General features: G+C 37.8%; 2 non-coding genes across 2 annotated transcripts; one reads left to right on the plus strand and one right to left on the minus strand.

Annotated features, from left to right (window-relative positions):
- Positions 1 to 6,268: 6,268 nt before the first annotated feature.
- Trnat-agu (transfer RNA threonine (anticodon AGU)) lies at positions 6,269 to 6,342 on the minus strand. Its single transcript has one exon. It is a non-coding gene; the product is annotated as a tRNA-Thr (tRNA).
- A 37-nt stretch (positions 6,343 to 6,379) lies between these two features.
- Positions 6,380 to 6,453, plus strand: Trnat-agu (transfer RNA threonine (anticodon AGU)). The gene has a single exon. It is a non-coding gene; the product is annotated as a tRNA-Thr (tRNA).
- Positions 6,454 to 16,891: the final 10,438 nt, after the last annotated feature.

Consider the following 16,891-nt stretch of genomic DNA (forward strand, 5'->3'; position numbering starts at 1 on the left):
ACAATGTTTGTGATTGGAATCGTAACGAATACATTTTCATTGTTCAGATATCGCAGCAAGTTGTCTTGTGTGCACATGCTTCTACATTCTAGAATGAAGTTCCACGTTACGGTAATTGCACAACGTCTACAAATCAATTATTTTCTCTTTTGGTTCTCTCTCCGTTCTTGCTTTCTTCCCCTCACTGATTCTGCACCCTGTTGGGATCCTTTTCCTTCTTCCTTGATTTACAGCGGGGAAAATAGTGTATTGAGATCAGTAGGCACTGTCTTATTAGAATTAACTTCGTAATATTGTCACGAATTAAAAGAGTTCTTTTGACAGCCTGGTACGTTATACTATTGTAAACTATAAGTTACTCGACTAGTTTTGTACAAAGTCAAAGTGTATTCGATCGTGGTGAAGAATTTGTACATAATTTAGAAATTGATGAGTTTATGTAATGCGCAAAGTGTTTGCGACCATTTTTCGTTTTTTTTTCTTTTAATGCCAATTCTGTCGAGTTCACGGTTGTGAATCAAAGACAGAGAAGGCACGTCTTTTTGTATGTCTGTTTGTTTGTTGTTGAAGTCAACTTTCAGCTGATAAGTTTCCGACGTCCGCTAGGATGTAAAGAAAGCATGCACGCTTTCGTAAAGTTTGATAAGAGAATATAATCGTCAAGCTTAACTTTGTCACGTTTTGCGTCAGCTGTGTTTGTTGGCTTAATGTTTCATTTATTCTGACATGAAAAGGGATTTTTTTCCAATATATCATGATTATATATAATTCATCAATCCATTAATTTATATATTTTTTGGTTACAAATATTGAATTATCCTCTCTACTTTTTTTTGTTCACCTATTTAAGCTATCTTCTGTTTTTCTCCTTTTTGTTGATAGACAAGACATTTCGTCGAAGAAGAAAACAAATACGTTATTTATAGGTTCTTTCTGAAGTAACGCTTACTCTTTAGAGAAAAGTAATCGCTGTAAAGTTACGAATCTTAACATCTCATGAAAACTCATTATGAGATTCGACGTGGGGACGTCATAATAAACGCCCCCAATGTAGAGGCGAAATTTAAGTAAATGGTTTAGGGCCCATATCAAAGAGTCTTTTTTCAAATGTTTTGTGTTGCTTTTTTTTTGCAGTAACCATAGCAACAATTTGAATTTTTACAACTGATTAATTTTTTCTTGGCTGTCATGGCAAGTTATTGCACCTTGCAATAATTGCAAACCTTTCCTTGATCGAATGGCTCCTATAGCCTGACTTTGTGTTGTTTCTCAGTAACTCTTTGTCACCAGAAACTTGTGGAATCTCTTCGGGCAGTCGGGGTTTCAAAATCTCGCAAGGGATGGGTAAATACATAAAATTGCAGTTAGATGAAACAGTTTTGGAATAGGATGGTTAAGATTTACTGACCGTGTGTGTTTCAAAAGTAAGGACATATGTATTTGATATAATTATAAACTAGCGAAAACTGAAATTTAGAAAATGAAACTGTTTAAACGGTTCATCATACAACCTGTACAATTCGTTTGCTCATATTCTATGGTGGAATAGAGAGCTAGCGCTTAATTAAGATCAAGACAGCTGATGATGGGTCTCAGTCTGAAAATGGTATTGATTTTTGTTTCCTCATAAACGCAGCTTGATTCTCTTTAAGCTACTTTGTGAGAAGTGATGATATTTGGATCATGGTAATATTTATCTGATGGGAATAATGAGGTCGATTACACGTGATTATGCTTTATATGGTTCAAACTTTTGTACAGAAAGAAATTGCAGAGAAAGGGTTGTAGTTTCACAGTGTACATTTTGCAAGTGTAAGCTCGATCTTGCTTGAAACTTTCACAAAGGACCTAAAGGACTGACCATGCAACAGTACATTATGATATATTTTTTTCACATTTTAACGCACACACACACACACACACACACACAAAACCCAACAACACACACACGCACACACACACACAAATGTCTCCTTAAAGGTTCATTTATAGGTTTACAGGGTGTTGTCAGTTGTCACATGACCATAGATCTTGTTGAGCAACAAGCAGTGACAAGACTAAGTTTTATCCATATCTTACGCAAACTACACGTGTTTATAGCTGTTATTGATCGTTCCATATAGGTCCACTTTAGGTCCACCCTGTCGGTATAGGTTGGAGCGCAGAACAATGTACAATGGGGGCGGAGTGCTGTAAATGATAACTTTTTTTTTTACCCTATACCATGCTGAGTGGTAAAGGAGGAAAACAATGTCTTACAATAATGTATTATCAGAAACAGGCATTAAAATATAAGCGTGAAGTACTAGATCAACCCCGTGTTGAATGTTTGTATGATTTATAATTCCACAAATAAGAAGTAAGAGAGAGTATTAGAGAGAGAGAGAGAGAGAGAGAAAGGTTATAGAGAGGGAGAGGGAGGGGGAGGGGAGGAGAGAGAAAGATGGGAAGGAGGGGATCAAATTGAATCTGTGTGTGATCGTGATTATGCAAGCGGTGGATGCTCCATAAGTTCATTTTATTATCATCGATTCTCGGCATGACATTTTGTTTATATACTGGGCAAGGCAATCAGTGACATTGGCGAGTTACATGTATATCATTATCATGTCCTGAGCATTTCACCATAGCAGGAGGAAGTGTGAATGATTCATGTCCATATTCGCAATCACACGGGTTTCACTGACTGATGAGTGGGTAAGGGCCGGTTGACTAATGTTCAGTTGCTGCTTTCCTCGACTTCACGGGGGATCTTTCGCATTACAAAAACCATTTATTAACATGCTTGCCATTATTAAACGAAACATCAAACAAAATTAATTTTTAGCGTAAGCCCATCTTATTTGCATAAATGAAATTGCTGCTAAATCATTAATTTTTATTCATTCTTGTAGGATATAGTATCAATTTCTCGGAAAATTCTCGACCGAACTGACAAATTATGCAATTTCATTGCACAATTTGGGGCTGCAGACAAGAACTGAATACATATGTACATTATCTTCCCACAACATTCATTAACATGCCAATAACCATCATAGCAAAATATGCAAATTGGGGCTTGTCGTGCATATAGTACAGTTGAATAATGATTACATTTCATAATGTTTTCATTATTTTTTGCAGTAATAGGGAACAAACTGATAATGGCGTTTTTAGAGTTTTGGACAAGATCAGAGACAAAGTCAAAGAATTATAGAAATAAATGAAACATATCGTCTGTTGAGAATGAGAAGGGCGTTAAGTTGTCTTGAACACTATGGGTTTTGTGACAACTTAACGCCCTTATCATTCTCAACAGACGATATGCAAATGTTGCGACACGGATTGTCGCCCCTACACGGATTGTCGCCTCCTGCTCGGGGCGACAATCCGTGATGGGCGTTGGCGGCACGGATTGTCGCCTCCTACACGGATTGTCGCCCGCCCTCGAAGCACATTTTGCTGGGTAATATCGTTCTGGACATAATCATTGAAATACTAACACATAACTTACATTGCTACATCCATGCAAACATGCCATGTAAAAACTCATGGTGAGGTTTCAAGGAAGTGTGTATGTGCGCGTGCACATGATAATTTAGTGTCCGTTTGTGCGTGTGCGTGTGTGTGTGTGTGTGTGTGTGTGTGTGTGTGTGTGTGTGTGTATGTGTGTGATGGTAGAATGTGTTTATTATGTCAGTTTTTTGCGTATGTGTTTTTTAGCTGCGCGTGGGGAGGGATACCTAGTAAGCTGTTGCTGGCATAAACGTTGATATTGATTTTATCAGCAGCTTTGAATTTGATGAGTTTGTTTGGCAGATTTGTATATGAATTCGGAGTGGAGCTTGCGTGCGGGCGGATGCTGCTTTTCTGCATACGGTCCATTATGTCTTATTTATCAACATTGGGAAATCGTTTCATCAGGAAGGATGTGGTATCGGTTCGGGTGTGCGTCGGTATGTGGGAAGGGGATTACATTTCGTTATTGCAAAAGTTTGTTATTCTGAAGGCTCATTCGTCCGAAGGCTCATTCGTCCGAAAGGGTCATTATTCCGAAGGTTCGTTATTCCGAATTTCATTTTTGGATCAACGAACCACTAGGTATAGGGAATTGTGTGTTTCGGATAAATGAAGCCTCGGAAAAAACGAAACTTCGGAATAACGAACCTTCGTGTGTGTGTGTGTGTGTGTGTGTGTGTGTGTGTGTGTGTGTATGTATGTATGTATTTGGGTCGGTGAATGTGGGTGTGGGATGATTTAGGTTTTGTTTAATCAGGGGTTGGTGGGTTGGGGATTGGATTTGAAGAAGGATAGTTATAAATGGTATGACGGATGTTGGTAGGATTTAATATTAAGGATAGATGTAGGCCCTAGATTTGTTTCGGTTTGGGAGGGGAGGGGGTGGTGGGGTTTTTTATGACTGATTTCATTCCAGATTTGTGTAATATATTTGTGTGTTTTTTTATGTATATGCCCTTTTAAGTAAGAAGGTGTTACATGATCCAAACCAATATATTCAAGGAATATAGGTTTGGTGGGGCCCTATACATGTCAAAACTTTCTCGTGAAGAAATTATTAGTAGGGTTGGTCTATAATCGAGTTATCTATGTTGAAGTGAGATTATTTGTGGTATAAATTGACACATGGATTTGCTTTTGTTTCGAATGCCATATGTAACTTTTTCTGTTCATGTTGCACCCAGAATGGGTCGATTTATGAATGATTTGAATGAAATCAATAGATATCAAGGAAAAAAATGTTGAGTTGGTTTGTTTGCATTATGAGGTTTGTTTGAGTGTTTGTTGGTGTTTGTTTGTATTACGTATGTATTAGCGGTGTGCAATGGCAGTTCGTTTGTGCTAATTAATCAAGTAACGATTGACAAATTTTTTACGGCGTGTGGAAATTATTCGCTCATGCATAAAGCATGCCAAACCTATTCTGGGACAAAGAATAGTGGTATGGACGTTCTAGTTTATAAGACTGATGGGAGAAAATGACTGCAGGGAAAAATGATCAAAGACAAATAACATTTGGGGAGGGTACCTCCCTCGTATGTATTTTCTCTCGGTCTCTCTCTCGCCTAGCCCGCCTCACCGCTGATATTTGGTTGACACACCCATACTATTTTTAGATCAACGCTGGTGTGAATTCTTTAAACACGTGCTCATACACTCTGAAGGCGTTTGTATTGCCACAGTAGCGCCACTATATTCCACATACACACGTAAACATACAGGCACACGTATACACACAGACAAACAAACCACTACCACTATGTATAACCACCACACATGCACAGTTTCTACATATTGTATTACTAAGTATTATACTCCAAACACACACACAAACACACACACACACACACACACACACACAACAAATCATACACATCACATACCATGCAACTCACAACACACACACACACACGCACACACACATACGCATAACTTACCAGTCATACCCATCCCACCAAAGCTTAAAGCCCGTGTACAGAAGCACCCCGAGCCCGGGGCGACAATCCGTGTCGCAACAAATTTTTTGCCAACATGGATTGTCGCCTTCGAGGTCAAAAAACTGGGAACTGCACAAGCGTCACGGATTGTCGCCAGGCGACAATCCGTGTAGGGGGCGACAATCCGTGCCGCCAGCGCCCGTCACGGATTGTCGCCCCGAGCAGGAGGCGACAATCCGTGTAGGGGCGACAATCCGTGTCGCAACATGCAAATCTATAATATGCAAATGAGGATTTAGTGGATGAGAAATGGGTGGTTAAACTGCTACATACGTGTTTTCGGGATTTTATAAGGTCTTTACGCCCGCTCAAATTTACAACGCAGAGAGCTTCTTTATGCACTGATCATGATGGAGAAGCAAATTCATTTATTCATTTTTTTTTTTTTAATAGGCTGCGTCTTCGCGTAATTTAAAGCTACTTTGCAACACGACGCAGTAAGAACGGAAAACGGCCAACGCAATCGTCGGCTTAAACGGCCGCCTTTTGACTCGGTGCACAAACGGCTTGTCTTTGGTATATAGATGGCGCTGTTCATCCTGTCGAAACGACGAACTCGTGACTGTACTCGATTACACCATTATGAATCTCACACTAAAATCCTGTTAAGGATTTTTTTTTTTCATTGACACAGCTCATTAAACAACTAGAATCTAATACAGGGCCTGATTATAATATATATATATTTTTCCTTTTTTTTTTTGAAACAAAGAAGGGAAAACTGACCAGAAACAAATAATAAACAGTGAAAACTTTGAGCAAAGAAAATGGGTTTTCATCGGGATTCGAACCCGAGACCTCCGGATTACTAGACCGGTGCTCTACCGACTGAGCTATTGAAAGCCCTAGTTCGAACACCGAATACCGAACACCGAACACGGGCTTTCAATAGCTCAGTCGGTAGAGCACCGGTCTAGTAATCCGGAGGTCTCGGGTTCGAATCCCGATGAAAACCCATTTTCTTTGCTCAAAGTTTTCACTGTTTATTATTTGTTTCTGGTCAGTTTTCCCTTCCCGTTATATATATATATATATATATATATATATATATATATATATATATAACGAAAAATAAACCGGTAATGTAATATTTCGCCAATATAGAGTTTATTGAGCAACTCAAATTTTCGGTGGTTTCCATCCACCTTCTTCAGGAGTCTCGACGCGGAATGTCAATGTCAAAACATAAATTGAACATTAAGAGACTCCTGAAGAAGGTGGATGGAAGCCACCGAAAATTTGAGTTGCTCAATAAACTCTATATTGGCGAAATATTGCATTACCGGTTTATTCTTCGTTAAATTGGAGCCAATACGTGAATTCGCAACATGTTTATATATATATATATATATATATATATATATATATATATATATTGAAAAAAATTAGACTGAGGTGGATGTTGCTCTCGATCTTGAGTCTCCCTTTTATTTGTCAAGCTTTCGGCCAGTCATCAGGCCTTCCTCAGGATCTACCAACAGAATAGTTATTACATGAATAACCTGATGTGTCATATATATATGTATATATATATATATATATTTATATTATACATATATATATAGACACCATATTGTATGTGAAATATGTCTCTACAATCTTTTTATTTTTTTAGGAGTTAATCGCCCACCAAAGCAAGGTTCCATCAAATCTTAAACAAAAACAAACAAACAAACAACCAACCTACAACAACACCTAATCCACAGAGAAACTGTAAAATCAAGAAACCTGTGGTCCCCTCTCAGTCTGTTCTTCAACAAGTAATCGCACCAAGAGCTATTCCACTAGTATGTTAGTTGGCTTGACAAAAAGAAAAAAGAGTAAGCATATAGGCCGATTATTTTGATCAATCAATATAATAGTGACAGTATCTTCCTTTTGATTTGTTACTGTAGATGTGGTTGATACCTTCGTTGGCTTGGAGTGCCGATGGAATCTCCACGCCAAGCCAACTTTGCCTCTGATTAACAGATCTAATAACAGTTAACGTTTTGATATGTAGAATCAGACAAAAAAAAATAAAATAAAAATCGTTCAACATTTTCAATTTCACACAGGTTTCTCCTCATTGTACACGAAGCAGTGGTATCAGCCCATATCAGCCACATCAGTTCAACCAGGCCGGGTGAGAAGTCGAGAAGAACCTCCCTGGTTAGGGTTAGGGTTAGGGTTAGGGTTAGGGTTTGATGGTTAGGGTTAGGATTAGGATTAGGGTTAGGTTTAGGGATAGGGTCCCCGACAGATTTTTAGTTTCCCCAATCTGTGCCGTCTAAAAAAAACACGCGCGCCGGGCCGTTCATTTGTGATTAGGTGGCGAGCTTCACGAGTTGTCGAGGTCATCGCTATAAATGGTCTCAGTCTGAAAATACGTGAGTATTGCGAAATAATGATAATAGAGTGTCACGTTTGTCTGACTGTTTACGATTGGCTTAAGCACTTAACATCGTTGTACATTTCAAGTATTTGATGCATCAGCACCAAGTATTTGGCCAAAACTAGCGCAACGAGCGTACCTCGGAAGTACTTTTAAATACCATAGTCAGTCCCATATGCTTGTTTTCCTGTTTCTGTTCGCGCTTATGAAGAGTGCAATGCATAATAATGGAGGGTGAGTCTTGGTGACTGTTGGAGCTGGCTGGATCATACTAGGTTCTACATGTGTTGTAAGTCTGCTATGAGGTGGGGTTTTTTTTTTTTTTTTTTTTTTTCAGTCTAGATCTACCCAGATAGCACCAGCCTACCTTCTTACTACTACCGGGTACCGGTATATTTATACACACACAGCCCTGTCGCTGTAAATTTTACACAAGTGTATTATTTTAAGTCGTGACTTTGTGTACAGCGACAGGGATGTGTATAGTTAACTACTATAGATCTATAGATCTAGGCCTGTACTAGACCCTAGTGAATTTGCAGACGTAGAATATAGGATGGTTGCAGCTCTGGGGGGTGTTTCATCAACGTTTGTCAGCGCTGACAATTTCAGCAAAATCCTTGGTTTTGATTGGCTGAGATGCTCTGGTCACTGACTGTTACTAATACTATGGTGATTCAAGTTGTCAGCGCTGACAAACATTGATGAAACACCCCCCTGAGCTAGAGTTTGACACAGCCCTGTCGCTGTATAAATAGCAAAGCACAGCGTCTGGTCGTGCTACGTCGGAGCATAAATTGTAATGTCATGAATTCAATGCGTGATGTGTGCAACCAGGTAACGTTAGACAGACTAGGCCTAATGACTGGAAAGTGTGATGAGTAATTTTTTATTTTATCACTAACTGCGACCAGCCTGAAGTTCGAACAACTGTTTCAAGGCAAGGGAGTGCCCCGGTGTTATAGGCTATCACTAGTACTACAGTCTACTAATCTAGTAAAGTAGGTCTAGAAAATAGTGCATGCTCAAGTACAAACTTGTGTGAGTAACTTCTTGTTGCCAGCTGCACGTTCCCCATGTGACAGCAGTCCAGGACTCAAAAACATTGAGTGAAGTTTGAAGCTGTGATTTGTGATGACAAACTGATGAGCAAACTTTAATCTAACAGTCTAGCATGCGGATTATTTGGTATCATTTTAGATTGCAATTAGCAGCAAAGCCTTTCAGCTTTCATTAACCCATTAAAGAAGAGTCCTGAAGCTGAGCATACTCAGGCAAGCGTCTGTGGGAAATGCGTATTGTAGCAAAATCAAACCGTCCTCAATGGGATAATTTGTTTAGATTGTTCATTTGTTTAGTTTGTTTTTTTGACATAAGTTTCTGTTCTGAAGTGAAAACCACAGTATAAGTTTCGTTTGTGTGTATGTGTGTGTCTGTGTCACAATATCATAAATTGTGGATTTACTTCTACGAAACTTTTGTTAATTTGCTGTGGTTTTCTGTCATTAACCATTGCATTTTTTTTTAGCCAAACACGTGCAGCTGTGTGTTTTAATGAGAAAGATCAGTCGCTCAAAAAAGATTGCCTTCAAATTCTCAGTTGAAGCAGTTTAAAAGTCCATCCTTAGACCAGTGTTCCTTGATTCCCAATGTCAATTATAAATATTAGTCCCAGCAAGGAGGCTTGCCTATTACCTCCTTGGTCCCAGACATTCATGATCACTTAGCAATATAATATTGATCTTCATAACCTCAGCACTGTGAGGGATAAATTAGTGCCAGTCAATTTAACTTTTATGTCTGAAAATGTGAAGGCAAAACCTTTATTCAGTACGAATGCTGTCTCATTTATACCTAAACACCTACAATTTTTTGTTTTGCCATGAAAAGAAAGCTACATTGTAGATTGTGTGGAAATGATACCCAAAGTATAATGCGTTTTCAGTTACTTATAAATGATAACATCACTTATCTACACTGTATGGCATATCTCTGTAGATTGTTCGGTTCCAACTACAGTGTGCATGATTTACTTCAAACATTTTCATGTGTGTGTGTGTGTGTGTTTGTGTGTGTGAGGTTGTTTTGATGTGCACAGTAGAAATGCCATGCATGGTAGCTCATGCTTACCTTGTACATTATACAGTAGACTACACACAAGGTATTTGTTTGATATTGTTCTCATATCTTTGTGCGATTGTGGACTTCAAGGACATTAATCATAGCGTTTACTTGGGAATGGAACATCATGTCTGTTACGTACATTATTTGGTGTAAATAGCATAGTATGGACCATTTGAAGTGCACATAAATTAAATGCAATGGCGCATTGTATTCATTTGCATTTCTAAAGTGTGCAATCCAAACAATGTTTTCTGGCTGCTCTTCTCTGTATGATAGCATTTGATTATCATCAAGAGCTAGATAGCAATGCATTCTCTTTTAGATGACTGTTACAAAAAATGACAGTTTTTTGCTTTTCTCATTCACTGTGGAAGAATGGCTTTCCTGTCTCACTCTTTCTCTCATGACAAAGTAATCATCAGCATGCTTGTGCCCTTCAAATCAGCTCTTTATATACTTTCTTTGTTGTTGTCAGATTGACAGGCTGAGGTTCACAATACATGAATGTGTGATTATTATCAAGTAGTGAATGGTCACGAGTGCCATGGTACAAGATTTTGCACAAGGCAAAAGATGAGACTCAATATTCAATGAGGCGAAGCAGATTTGAATGGTGTGCCTTATCTTTCACCGAGTGCGAAATCTTCCTCCTTCACACAAGTAAAGACCATACATTCATTACACAACTTGTTTTATACAATTGTACAACACCTTTGATGTCAGGGATGTGGCCCACACTAATTACCTCTGACAAGGGAGGAGGTTATGTTTTCGTTACCATTGGTTTGTTGGTTTGTTTGTTTGTCCATGTGCAAAATAACTCAAAAAAGTAGTTAACAGATTTTTATGAAACTTACAGGAAAGGTTGAGAGTGACACAAGTAACAAATAATTAAATTTTGGTAGTGATCCAAGAATTTTTTTTTTGGAATTTATGAAGGATTTTTGATATTTTGACAGGTAGGGTCAATGAACGTGGGAGCTCAAGCTGCGCATTTTTGAGGTTTTCAAATGCATACTAAAGTACGTGCTCTAGTTTCTGCTAGAGCGAGGCACACGCCTCACAGCTGAAGGTTTGTGATGTAACAAAGGCTTCTACTGTAAAAGTGGAAATTTTCGCGGTGTTCAAATTTTCGCGCATTTCGCGCAACCAGAAACTAGCGCGAAAATAAAAGCACGTGAATATTTTTGCTTGCCATATGTGCCTGTGCGTGATGTCTTGATTCCGCAGAATTAAAAACACGTGAAACCCTACCGACCCGGCCAAGCACGAAAAATTAGTCGCGCGAAAATATCCACTTTTACAGTATATTGAGAAATTGGGTGATTTTTCAGCATAATGTATTGACCGATTCTGTGACGCGCTATGTGTATTTTTGGCATGGGCAGCGCCATTACGCGGTGTCTCAGCCGACCCCCCCTTCCCACTCCCCACCCCTCTCCCTACATTAGCACGTGCGCAGAATGAAAAACTGATGCATGGTTGCTTTAGCCAATGGGCGTCTCGTACTGAGTGCGCGAATGCTTGCTTAGTGCGCGAACCTTTGTTACAAGTGTGCGATAAACATGGGGGGGGGGGGAGAGCGGGGGGGGGGGGGTCGGCTGAGACACCTCATGGCTGCGCTCAGTGCCCTAAAATGTCTGCTGCCCTCAACGAACCCGAATCGGTCAATACCTATGGGTGGAAATCACTGATCTCTATGGAAGAGCCCAAAGAGCTTCCTAGTGGTGGAGAGGAGAAAAATATCTTTGGGAAGAACAAGATCATCAGTGGAAAGTAACTGCTTGGCAGAGGTCTGCGCTCTCAGAGTGCTTTTCTAGTTCTTGAATGTGGGGGTTACAGAAATTGCAACCACTTTGTTGTGAAAGTTGAATGGTTGTACATTGAATTGTTGCACAGTACTGTCTCGCCTAGTATGTAATGAGCATACGGTTGAAGTTGTTGAGAGTAATACGAGTGACTGAATGCGTGCGTTTAATTTAATTGAGTGTGCATAGCATAAATGATATGTACATTGTATGTGTATTTTGTGTAATGTGACATCAGAGGCATACATAGGTGTAAAAGACTCTGATTTGATCATGTGTCTGACAAGGGAGTCAGGGTACATTATGGATGACGTCAGCCGTGCAATGTCCATATTTGCTTGCATGACTCAAGAGTGACAGCCCGCAATGGTACTCTTAAATGCATGTCACATGATGAGCAATTGACCAACCGTATACCTGAAACCATTTGAGGTGTTGTATGATATATAATACAAAACAATCTTATTCAAGTAGTTAGTACTGTTTGTTTTTGTTTTTCTGATATAAAAGACATGTACTCATAGAGGGGTATTGTAAGCCTTATTAAAGGAGACCTCCGGATGATTTTTAGATTTTTTGCATTTGAACAACTATAACTTAGTTATACTAAGGACAGACTTTCAGATTTTATGATAGCTGGGATAAAGAATAAGAATATTTTCCAAATTTATAACAAATTGCTATGAACAAGGATGATGACATGGCAGAGTCACCATAAGTATGCATGAGTTGGGGCTCAAGAAAGCACAACAAAAGAAGAAGGCATGCATAGATTATACACAGGTTAATTCGCAAGCAAGCGCTATTGTAATGGAATTACACTGCTACATTTCTGAAATATGTGAACCTCCTATGTCATCCTATGTGTGATTTGTTTAAGGTTTTTCAAAGTATTGTTTCTCTGATCAAAAACCACAATAAATTCCACACATCTATACATGGAGTTGTCGGTTTATGTACTACACGATGTGAAATTATGAAAATCGTCTGGAATGTCCCTTTAAGTAACCCATTGCATTTCATTTCCAGTCGCATATATGAATAGGCTGAAAAGTAAGTGATGCTTTTGATAGATGCACAAGCCAAACTCCATTTCTCGTGTAAGTTGGCAATAATGGATGTAGTGTAAATAATATAAAATTTGTTTGTTTTCTTCACATAGTTAAAATTTCTCTCACATTTTTGAAAGTCTCCAATAAAAAAGCCAGACAACAAAGATTCTTCTTCCTAAAGGTATTGTTTACCATTGGGAGCAGTGATTTCAGAAATAATCAAGGTATCAGTTGCATCACAAAAACATCCTGCCATGTGAAAATTTTGCAATAAAGCCTAAAATATAAGGAGATATCACTGTTATTCTCACTAAACCATAACTGTAGACTATTTAGTCTAGAAACATTTTTATTATAACTATTGTTCACATTTTGTATAAAGAGTATATTAACAAAACTTAATATTGATTACACTGATTCAAATTTTTACATTGGTTACTATCCATAACTCACATTTTAAAGTATTTTGAAGCACTAAAGCTGGATTTTTGTTTCATCTGCAAATGGTAAATAATGCCTTTAAAAACATGTGGTCAAATTTGTCACCAAACCTAGTGAATTATCACGAGGGTGACAATTCATATTCTTATTTGGTACAAGGACCCCCCCCCCAAAAAAAAAGACAAAAAACAAAAAAAAAAACAATAAAAATGCATAGATATTGTTTAAAACCAGAAATATTCTCTATAAATACATTAGAACATGGGTTTCCAAGGTTAGCTTGTGGTAGATCCAGGGGTTGAGCAGGGATCGAATGGGGTGTGGGTGGGCAGTTTTTACATTTTAGCCTTTTTTAAACTTCATAGTTAAACTTTCTAAACACAATCAAGTGTACTTGGCAGGTATTTTTACCAGTGTGATGGAATCTGTAAATAAACACCATGCCCCCATGAAAGCCCTCAAAGCTGCCCCCCCCCCCCCCCAAGTTTGCAATATTCTCAGGTAGTAGTCTGCAACAATGTGCAGAAGGTGAGTAGGAGACCCCCTGGTCTCTTGTATTACATAGTTTTGTGCTGGACAAAGATGTGTAATCAATTTGTTATCTGCTACATGCATAGCATGTTAGTCATGCTGAAAGTAAAGTTAAAAGAAAAAAAAACAGACAAAAAAAGATCAAGCATTAAATCCCCTTGTTGCACAGACTGTGCTCAAATATAATAGTGTGATGCCAAGCAGACGTAAAGAGGGGAGTGTGGGGTCAAAATGTATTGTCCATTGACTCTTATCCAGGAAAAGAGTATTTCTTTTTGATAACATGCTGAGGTATTATCGGCTATGCAGTAAAGGTGTACACTTCTAAAGCATAGCACCTGTTTCATTGCACCTTCTATCTGTGTCACCTGTATTTGAAGCTAGGCGCAGTCCAACTTCACAAATGCCAGCATGGCAGACAGCAAACAAGGTAATGGAATCTATAAACAAAAGTCTTTAACTTTTGAGTACAGGCTTATTATTCGCTTGTTTCTTTTTTGTAGCCCTCATTTGCACAAAAGAACACTTCATTTTAGAGAGAAAGGTTTCATTTTACTGAGAGCTGTAGAATGTGCAAAAGGAAAAAAAAATGAAAATCCATAGAATTAGATGTGAACGAATATCACTTCACATGCAAGTAGGTGTGCATATTCTTGTTTTCTATACCAAGGAAAAAAAAACAACAAACAAACTCCAGAGAATCACAAGTACATGTTTCTATCAGAGCCAGAGTGCTAAAAAGACCATCAAACTGTATGTTTAAATACGTAGAAAACATGAATTCAAAGAATAGGCTTAATCAACACTCCTGAAAATGGAAAAGTTTTATATGTATCCATATTTGTACAGCAAGGTGTGTTTTCTAAGAATTGCCAGCTAAAACTTTGTGCACTCATAATTATGTATACATTAATGCAATAAGTCAAAACATTACACTCTTTTACAAAAACTTGTGAGAATGTGCAAATGAGGGCTGCTTTCCTATTTATTTTGCAATCCATGGGTGGTGGTTATGTACAATATAAAGGTGCAATTCCATTCTGTGTAAATGTTGACTCCCATAGAGAGAGTGAAGTCAAAGAAAAGAGAAGAAATTCCATCCTAACCATACAGAAAATAAGCAACATAGTAGTTATACTGGATGTTGAGGTTGTATGTTCTCTTGAAAACAGTGATATAATCAAGGCAGTGAATAGTCTCGAATGTCATGGTACAAAATTTTTCATATGGCGAGGGATGAGATGATCGGTTTACTTCAGTGAATATTTTACCGATGCAAAATTTTATTCCATTGCGCAGATTTGATGTAGACAAATGGCTATTTGTTTTACACAGCATCTCTAACATCAGGCATGGTCCAGGCATTGGCCTGAATACACAACAATTATTTTTTTTCAGGGTAAATAAAGCAAAGGAAGTACTGCAAGATTGATGTATTATGCTTTCAAAAACTGCTTAAAGCATTGAATGTTCATGCAATGATACTTTTAACGCATATCATATATTGAGCAATTGACCAGCTGGGGAGCAAAAATCTGTTCAGGTTTCATATGATACAAAGTTGTAACTAATTTTGCTGTGGTACTGTCAATGTCAATGTCCGTTAAATCACACTAGTGACTGTCCAAAATCTTCTTTCTTCAAAGAAGATGATATTTGACGTAAACTTTCGAGTCTTGTGTGTCTCTCGTCTCAAACCATTGTGTTTCGCTTAAAGGAACAGTAATGGTTCTTAGAAGGTGAAAGGTTTGTTGCTGCTGAATTATCAACCAAAGATATGATTTACACTTATTTATGTAGCCAACCGATGAGAGAGTTGCAATGCGATGACAGCATTTGGCTTATTTAATTTGCATACTTAGTATTCAAGTGGTTATGTCAAATATCACTGTTCCATAAAAAAAACATGTGAAAAAGATAGATTCTATGACTCGCTTATTTTATGTCTGATTTTTCTGTTATGTCTGATTTAAATATTTTTTTTCAATTCAATTGATTTTACTTCTTTTTTCAAGTCAACTTGAGCATGGAATGGTAATGCCCCTAAAATCTACAAATAAAAAGATAACAGTTCATTAAAATTGTAATATATAACTGGATTGCACCAGTTGGGGTCTTGGGTATGTGTATATGCTTGTATGTTTCTGTTTTGTCTTTGGGCATTGTGGTGTGTCTTGTATGTAATACTAACCTCATAACATCAGGGATATTTGTCAATGTTTGTTTTGGTGTGGAGTCTAGTTACTATGGATTTTGCTTTATTTTTGTATTTTATAAATCAAAGCTTAGTAAGTTTGCATCACACTTGTGAGTGTGCCATTGTGAATGAGGTCAACATGTTACATTTTACGTAAGTGACCTTTCATCACAAAACCAACAAAGAGTCATCAACTAAGATTTTTGTGTTAAGTCCAAATTCGTCTGAGAGGGAATTATCACCTTTGAAATCTTATGTAAAATGTAACTCATAAAAATTGAGCATGTTCTTAACCCGCTAATTATATATAACTGATGGAAATTCACCATGCTGCAATGTCACTTGGGAGAAAGGTGCTTTGAATGATTACAGTTTACTGAGCCACCCTTCATTTTACGCCTAATTACGGCGATCAAAATGGGGACATACAGTTTTATGTCAATCACGATGAAATGATATTCAGATACACCTTAGACTGGGTACACTCGTAAAAAAATATTTCATTCATGATTATGTTATAGTGTGAAACTACTACTTTTACTATCTTGAATGTTTCTGTAGAGTTTCAATTCATACTTCCACATACCTAATAGATTAAGAAATTGGAAAACAAAACTTAAGACAGGAAAAAAAAAGTTATACGGAAATCATTTGAAATTGTATTTGTAAATTTAAGTTTATGTTTCCAAATGTTAATTTTAGTAATATAATTCTTTTTTCAAGAGATGCCAAAAACAAGAAGAATAGACAAGTTGACCCAAAATACATTTTTTTTAAGGCCTGAAGGAAAACAACCTGTGCAACTTTTTGTGTCTTTTCTTTTATGCAAGGTCACAAAGGCAAAAATCATGCTGTGTTTTGGTTTA

The sequence above is a fragment of the Diadema antillarum genome, unplaced genomic scaffold (assembly GCF_040938485.1).
Source record: "Diadema antillarum isolate AM-2024a unplaced genomic scaffold, OU_Dant_1.0 seq00000563_RagTag, whole genome shotgun sequence".
Lineage (NCBI taxonomy): Eukaryota > Metazoa > Echinodermata > Echinoidea > Diadematoida > Diadematidae > Diadema > Diadema antillarum.